The 8,314-nt window shown below is 31.7% G+C and overlaps 1 pseudogene; it reads right to left on the reverse strand.

Annotated features, from left to right (window-relative positions):
* Positions 1–392: 392 nt before the first annotated feature.
* LOC141651492 (putative galacturan 1,4-alpha-galacturonidase SALK6) lies at positions 393–2,322 on the reverse strand (annotated as a pseudogene).
* Between the last annotated feature and the right edge of the window lie 5,992 nt (positions 2,323–8,314).

Raw genomic sequence — 8,314 nt, forward strand, 5'->3', positions numbered from 1 at the left:
AGTATAGTATAGTATTAAGTATGAAAAATATGGTGTATTTCTTGGTATATTATTTGTTCCACATTGAAAAATAATATAGATATGGTTAATATATAAAGTATAAAAAGTCGAATTGGGGTGATCCTATATTCCTATGATTATAAATATGAGTCATGTTTGAACTTACGTGTCAACAACCTAAAATCTTTTGAGTCTTTTAAGTATTGTCTTAAAGGTCTCTTATTAGAGTTTCTATTATTATCTCTACATAGCGAAATTTATTTATTATTTGTTTTTTTGTATAAATAATAAACGGTGGGTGTGTATTTATTTATCTTCTATTTTCATTGAAAGAAATATTATAATCATATGTAAACAAATAATTATATGTAAAAATTAAAGCCTTATAATAATTTTTTTCATTGTAATTAAGTTGATTAACTCGTACAACGCACGGGCTTTCAACCTAGTTATATATTTAAATCAATGATAATTATAAACTAATGAAAATTCTAAGGACCAGCAGGAGCAGGTGTACTACAAGCCACAGGGTTTTGCTTGCCACTTGTGATTGGCTTCACATTCTTGCACATTGAGACGGCCGCGCCACCCTTAAATGTCAAGTCGATATCCGCGAGTTCTACCTTGTCACAGGGTGATCCACTGCTACACAATAGCTTCACCGCCTCTTTTGTACTTGTTGTTCCTCTCACATTCTTGAAACTAATGTTGCTGATCTTAACCTTTGAAGGCGTCTGAATTTAGAAAAACATATATATTAGATCAACATCTAGAAGACATTATCAACAACCTTAAAGTACGAATGTAGAGTATATACGGCTTACCTTTGCTTTGCAGTGGCCGTAAGGGCAATACTCTTGATCAACAAGAATAGGGTTTCCAACATTTTCGACAAAGTGATATCCTCAAAATGTAAGTCGATCGACGACTTCGTAAGAAGCAAGCCAAGACTTGATTCTAACACCATTATCGTGTTGTTCTTGATTTTGCGATTCTTGATAGTGACACCGGTGATGGAGCCTCATTTGGGTACCTTCCAAGGCTTCCAATGCTAATACCGTGTCCTGGACCGCAGGTAACCGACTCAACGTGGATTTGCTTCGCACCATCTCCCATGGACACACAGTCATCCCCTGTCCCGATCTTGGCAAGGATCACGTTTATACCTTCAGACCGTCCAATGTGGATACCGTCCGTGTTAAGGCTGTTAGCTGGAGCTTCGATAGTGGTGTCATAGAGTGTCACATTCTTGCACCCCAAAACTCCCATGTGGTACAACTTGCATTGATGGATTTGATACCACTAATCTTACAGTTGTTTAGGAAGTTGAACCTAAAGTTACGCATTGTTGGATACAAAAACAAATAGTTATACGAACTTGACACCAAATTGCGACCGTCTTATAAGGGTATAATATGTTTATTAAAGAAGACGTACGTAAGGAAGTTCATCACAAGTGCCAGTTTTAGCACATTCGTTCTGCTTCCAAGCGATTTGGCCTTGACCATCGAAAGAGCCACCGCCCTTAAGGCCATTCACGGTGAGCCCATCGACATGCTCGAGTTTAACCCAAGTGGATTTGTCTTTCATCTGGCTTGGGTCAGCAGGAGCCTTGAAGTTACCTGCAAGCTCGATTGTAATTTGGCCTTTGCATGGGCCAGCAAGATTAATTGAGTTCATCAAGTAAGTTCCTGCTGGTACTACTATTTTTGATGGTGTTGTTGATGCACATGCTTCCTTCCATACTTTCATCATTGCCTATCAATATGCCAATTTATTAGCGTCTTAATAGTTTATTATAAAATGTAAAGACCAAATACATTAAAAAGAAAACCTTAAAATCAATCACAAAATAAATAAATAATAATCTATTTATAGTACGAGTTAATATTTCTACATGGTGATTTCAACACTAAAACAATGATCGAATATTTATACAGATAACAAGTGTTAACAATTTAGTAATAAACTAATAATAATGAACTTCCCAAAAATAAAAATTATAAAAAACGAATAGACAATAATGAGAAGATATAATAATTTTTGTCCACTATTTGTGTAACTTTAAAGTATTTTGTGTGTGTGGTTAATAAATTTTTATACGCTGATATTAAAACTTACCTCTGTCGCATCTGCATTAGCCTTTGCACCGAATTTTGTTATGTCAAATACGGTCTGACATCTCACAACTGAGATAGACACGTATAAAACGGATAAAAATATTGGGAGAATAGACCTCGACATTTTTTCGGAATACTTTTATTTTATTTGTTTTTTTTATTGGGTGGGTTTTACCCTTGTTATTTTAATCTTATTCAATAATGATGAGATTTGCTGAGATGTGACTGAACATATATATATATATATATATATATTGTCCTCTAATATAATACAACCACACAATGCCTCTGCTAATTTAAGTTATGATCCTTATATTTTGGTATGTATGTGGTTAAAGTACTTTTGCCATAGATGGATTTTCAAGCAAACTTTAGCATATTTTAAGAGAGTTTGTAGGGTAATCACAATTATTGAAATGTCTGTGATTTAAAAGTTAGCATTTACAACGAGCTTTACATAAAATTAAATTGTAATAATAATGAAGAACTCAACATCATGAAAAATTAAAAGTCCCATTTTTTTTTTATTTCATTGAGATTCACTTAACTAATTAAGGAATATGATTTCAATTCCAAAATGATAAAGAATTACACCGGGGACGCTCATTCATTTTTTATTGTTGACAACATAAAGTGATTCATATATAAATATAAGAAAATTACAAGAGTATTTTGCTATAAGAGTTACATTTTGCGTAAGTAGTAGCAACATGCAATTATAACAACTTAAGATAAGATGTACGAGTAAGAATTTGTACTAGATTTTATTCGGCTATAACAAATTAAGTTTAACTTTTATTTTACGTATTATTTGTAATAACATTAACTTAGCCTTATTTAGAAAAAAAAGAAAAAAAACTAGCTAAAAGCTCATTTAATCTAATTAAATTCATCATTAAGTCAATTCTTGTTTCGTTATCCATCATTTGTTCAAATATGATTTATCTCAAATCAAAATATATTTGTCACTTATTTTCATGTAAGGTCGTCGAACCCTGTGTAATAGATAAGGAGTGATTATGTAATAGGCTGATAGCATATTTGTGTTTAATTCAAGTGCGCGCACACTAAGCATGAATATTTTAAAAGACAAATTTAATTTGTGCCTAAAATGAATTAAAAAGAAGTAGTATGATTATTAACATAACTAAAGAAAGTAAAATGAAACTTTAAGGACTTAAGGTATTGTGTACTCAGTTACTAAATTCATAATACATATGAAATGAAAACGCGATTCGAATACGGAATAATGAGTCCAATACATCGGGGTATGGAGCGATCTTATTATCTACAAAATATAATTAAAAGGTTAATGTGACATGACAAATTAATTGTGACGCGGCAAATTAAATGTGACATGACAAATTAAATTGTGACATGGCATGTGACATGGCAAATTAATGTGACATTATTATTATTATTCTTAAATTATATATGTTTATTAAATACTACATACATATGACATTATTATTATTATTATTATTATTATTATTATTATTATTATTATTATTATTATTATTATTATTATTATTATTATTATTATTATTATTATTATTATTATTATTAAATTATATATGTTTGTTAAATGAATGATATGATTAATTAAAAAATTAGAAAAGTGATGCTACAAATTCACCTATAAGTTTCATAATCTATCTATCTATCTATCTATCTATCTATCTATCTATCTATCTATCTATCTATCTATCTATCTATCTATCTATCTATCTATCTATCTATCTATCTATCTATCTATCTATCTATACAATATAATCAAAAAGCCACCTTTAGTGTAGTTTTTACTCCATATGACATTCCTAACAAACATAAAAAAACTTCAAGAAGTAGCTTATTTTTTAAATTCCACAATCAAAACTTACTCTCATAATTAATGGTAAAATAAATTTAGAAAATTGAATGAAAAACCTTTTAAAATTCCACAATTTATTTTTTGAACCATCATGGAATAATTAATTTTTACAATCAATGTATATATATATATATATATATATATATATATATATATATATATATATATATATATATATATATATATATATATATATATATATATATATATATATATATATATATATATATATATATATATATAGAGCCAAGTTCAAATGAGTCCACCTAAATATTTGAGTCCCTAAGTCCTAATCTAAGCCATTGATCTTCTAAGATTGATGATTGAGATTTGAAACTTTTAAACAATTTTTGGAATGAAACTTTAATGTTTTATAAGTGAAACTTTAATATGTGAATGAAACTTTAATTCTTGAGAATTGTAACTTTAAATTTTTAAAGTCATTTTTTAACAAAATTTTAAAATTTAAGTATTTTTGAATATAATTTTAATGTTTTTCAAGTGAAACTTTAATGCTTAAAAGTGTAACTTTAATTTTTTTTAAACCATTTCTAACAAAAAAAATTTGATTTATGAAATAATGTAATTATAACTAATATTTTTTTAATTTAACTGATTTTTGACTCTAACTTTCATGGTATACGAGTGTAACTTTAATGCCTAAAAATGAAACTTTAATTTTTTGAAGTCATTTTTAATAAAAAATTTTGGATTTATGTAATAAAGTAATTGTGACTAAAATTTATTTAATTTCACTCATTTATGGACGTAACTTTAATATTTACGGGATGAAACTTTAATGTTTAACGAGTAAAACTTTAATGTTTTTTATGCCATTTCTAATATAAAAATTAAATTTATATATTAATATAATTTTAAAGTTTATAGAACTTTAATCATAAATTATGAAACTTTAATCATAAATTATGAAACTTTATTCTCTTAGGAGAATAACTTTGACGATTCCATGTCCTGTAACTTTAGTACTTTACTGGTGAAACTTTAGTCCATATAGGTGAAACTTTAGTCTGAACCACCATCATCGACACCAACTAATAAATGTTTTACGATTGTAACTTCAGTCATAATTTTTGAAACTTTATGTAAAATAATTTCAACGGTTTATGAAATTTTATTCTCTTGGAAATGTAATTTTAGTCATGTCTTGTGAAACTTTAGTCCGTATCATATGAAATTTTAGTTCATGTAAGTAGATCAGTAAATAAATTGTCAATATTAGTGAAACTTGTCCGTATCTTTGAAACGTTAATCAATATCACCACCTCACTACCACCGAACAACATCAGCTTCACCAATAGACCACCACCAATACCCACCACAACCAACCACCGGCCCAACCCACCACGACCACCAATCTTTCCATCCACCAGCACCCCATGTTAGATCTGAAAAAAATGAACAAAAAAAAAAGAAAAAGAATAAAGGGGAGGCGGCAGCACTCACCAACCGCCACCAACGACGACCACAACCAACACCCTTACCAATGACAAATCTGAAAAAAAAAAACGAATAGGTGGCAGGATATGAGATCCCGCGACCACCCTACTACCACCAACGGATCTGAAGAAAAAAAACACGCTTGACCCACCGCCCCACAACATCACCAAAATAAACAACCAACAACAACAACAATAAAGACTCCTTTATTCAGATCTAGAAAAAAAAAAGGAGAATGGAGGGAGGCGGCAATGGCACCACCACGACATCTTATACCACCAAAAGACGGGATTGAACAAATTAAGATCTGAAATGGAAAAAAAAAAATGAGAAAGTGCGGGTTGTGCCGAGGAGGCAGAAGAGCATAGGAGGGAGGCGTGGCAAGGAGGCAGAGAGGAGAGGAGGCGACAACGGCGGGCTGAAGAGGGATGATGGTCGGCGTTTTAAGGGCTTACCGTGGTGGCGGCGTCGGGATGGGTGGCGGCAGTAGTGTCGGGGTGGGAGGAGGAAGAGGAGAGAAGAGGCATTTAGAGATTTAGAGAGAGAAGTGGGAGTGAGGGAGGCAACTGAATGAATAGAAGTAGGGTTTGTGGGTTTTTATATGGAATTTTTATTTTCAGATTTAATCTTAGCCATTGATTTTGTTTTAATCTAAAGGCTAAGATTAGGACTTATGGACTCACCTAAGGGAGGAGGACTCACTTGAACCTAATTCTATATATATATATATATATATATATATATATATATATATATATATATATATATATATATATATATATATATATATATATATATATATATATAAAAAAGAGGCTTTTTTCAAGCATTTTGAGAGACTCCAAGTTTTCTAAAACACCTAAATAAATAAAACAGATAAATTATTTTCCTCAATTAATTTAAATCTTAACTATATTTTTTAGATAGAGTTTTATTTGCATAGGGCATTTAATCCCAATTAAATTAAATCTTAACTATATTTTTTTAGATAGAGTTTTATTTGCATATGGCATGTAATCAAAGTAGGACAAGATAATGGATATTTATTAATCCGCACTATGATTCTTTAGTGCTATAAATACAACTTCTTGATGCATCAATTTCTTTGTCTATATGATTAGTTTTACGTTAGCTACATTGATTAATTGGTTATATATATTTGCACACCATCATAATTTTGCGTCAATTCAACTACGTCATTCTTTTCTTTGCTTTAACAATCTTTCTTTAATGTTTGCTTATTTTATTAATTTCATGATATCATTAGCGGATCTAGCCTTTAATTTTCAAACAATTGACATATGATAACACCATTTCAACCCCATATTTTGATGTCCTTGGACCCATTTTTGTCACAATAAATCAAGCATTGTGAACTCATTTAGTTAGTATTAGCCTAGTCCGAGTTCTTTTCCCTCATGCTTAGTGTAAGACATGTTTTGAGCCTTTTTCCCATACTTATGAACCCTTTTGTAGGTACCATGCTCGAGAATGTAAGAGGGACGGAACTTGGAGCGGAATTTACTCAAAGAATGGAAACAATTAGGAGGAATTACAGCCGAGGGAGTTAACTACACCCGGTCGGGCATAATTATACCCGACCGGGCACAACTTTACCCGGCCGGGTGCCTTTCGCCCGTTTGGCGTTTTGAACGTTTTTCAGCCCATTTTGACATTTTACCCGAGAGGGTACAATTGTACCCGCCCGGGCATAATCGTACCCTCCCGGTACAATTTACTCCTCATTGCGATTGTTTTCGTCTTCTCTTGTTTTTCCACCTACCTTTTTGTACTTGATATAAATACTTAATTTTCCAGAAAATTAGGGATCCAATCCTAGTTTGAGAAGAAATTTGTAAGGTTTAGAGAGGAAAACTCAAATCCTTTGTAACTTATCAATCATTCTTCATCAATCAAAGATTATTATTATTGTTCTTACTTTGTTCTTCATTATTGTTCATCCTTCCATAGTTGGTATTGTTTCTTTCTTTTTCTCTTTTCTCCTTTGTTCATCAATTGTTTTCAATAGTTGTTGTTAGATCTCTTTTTGTTAGAATTTGTTGAGGTTTGTTGTTTGTTGATAGTTTAGTCAAAATCTCTCTCTCTTGTTTGTTGTTCATGCTTTTTATTGGAGTTATTAACATAAAGCTTGAGTCTTTGATATATTTGATAAAGTTTGGTTCTTTTTGAGTTAATTCATCTACTCCTAGTCATATTAGTAGATTTCCTTCATTTATTATAACCTTTGCATGTTCTATCATAAAATTCATAACATCACCATGTTTATTGTTAAAGTATGCATCTTTATTGCTTGTCTTGCTAAAATAACCATGATTAGTGAGTAGTAATTCCTCTAGGGTGTGATTAAACCCCGTCATGAGTGTTTTGCCTATTTGATTCTAGTTATGTGGTTGTTTAGGGGGATTAGTTGGGGTTAACTATAGGATTTAACTTGTTAATGCTCTATTTGGGACCATAGTTGACCCTTGACCCTTGTCCATCAATGGAAATTGATTAGGTTGAGACTAGACTACCCTCTTAGCACGTTTGCCTATTCAAGTTGACCGGGAGGTAGAACTTGAGGAGGGTGCCTATTTGTTGTCGGTTTGAACTTCACCTTTGGGAGAAGAGTTGGGATGACCGGGATTTAGCGTAGACTTATTGACCTTGACCAACTCTTGGGGACTCTTAGAATTACGCGTATTCTTGGATATTTTGAGTGCTGTGCTGGGGATTCCGACTTACGAACCCGGGAGGTAGGTAGGTCGGGGTGACTAGTGTCCTACTATGAGCCCGGGAGGGAGTTAGTAGGCGAATTAGAGGCGTTTCCCCCTAATTAGTACCCCTAGACAACTAAAACAACGGA

The sequence above is a fragment of the Silene latifolia genome, chromosome 1 (genome assembly GCF_048544455.1).
Source record: "Silene latifolia isolate original U9 population chromosome 1, ASM4854445v1, whole genome shotgun sequence".
Classification (NCBI taxonomy): Eukaryota; Viridiplantae; Streptophyta; class Magnoliopsida; order Caryophyllales; family Caryophyllaceae; genus Silene; species Silene latifolia.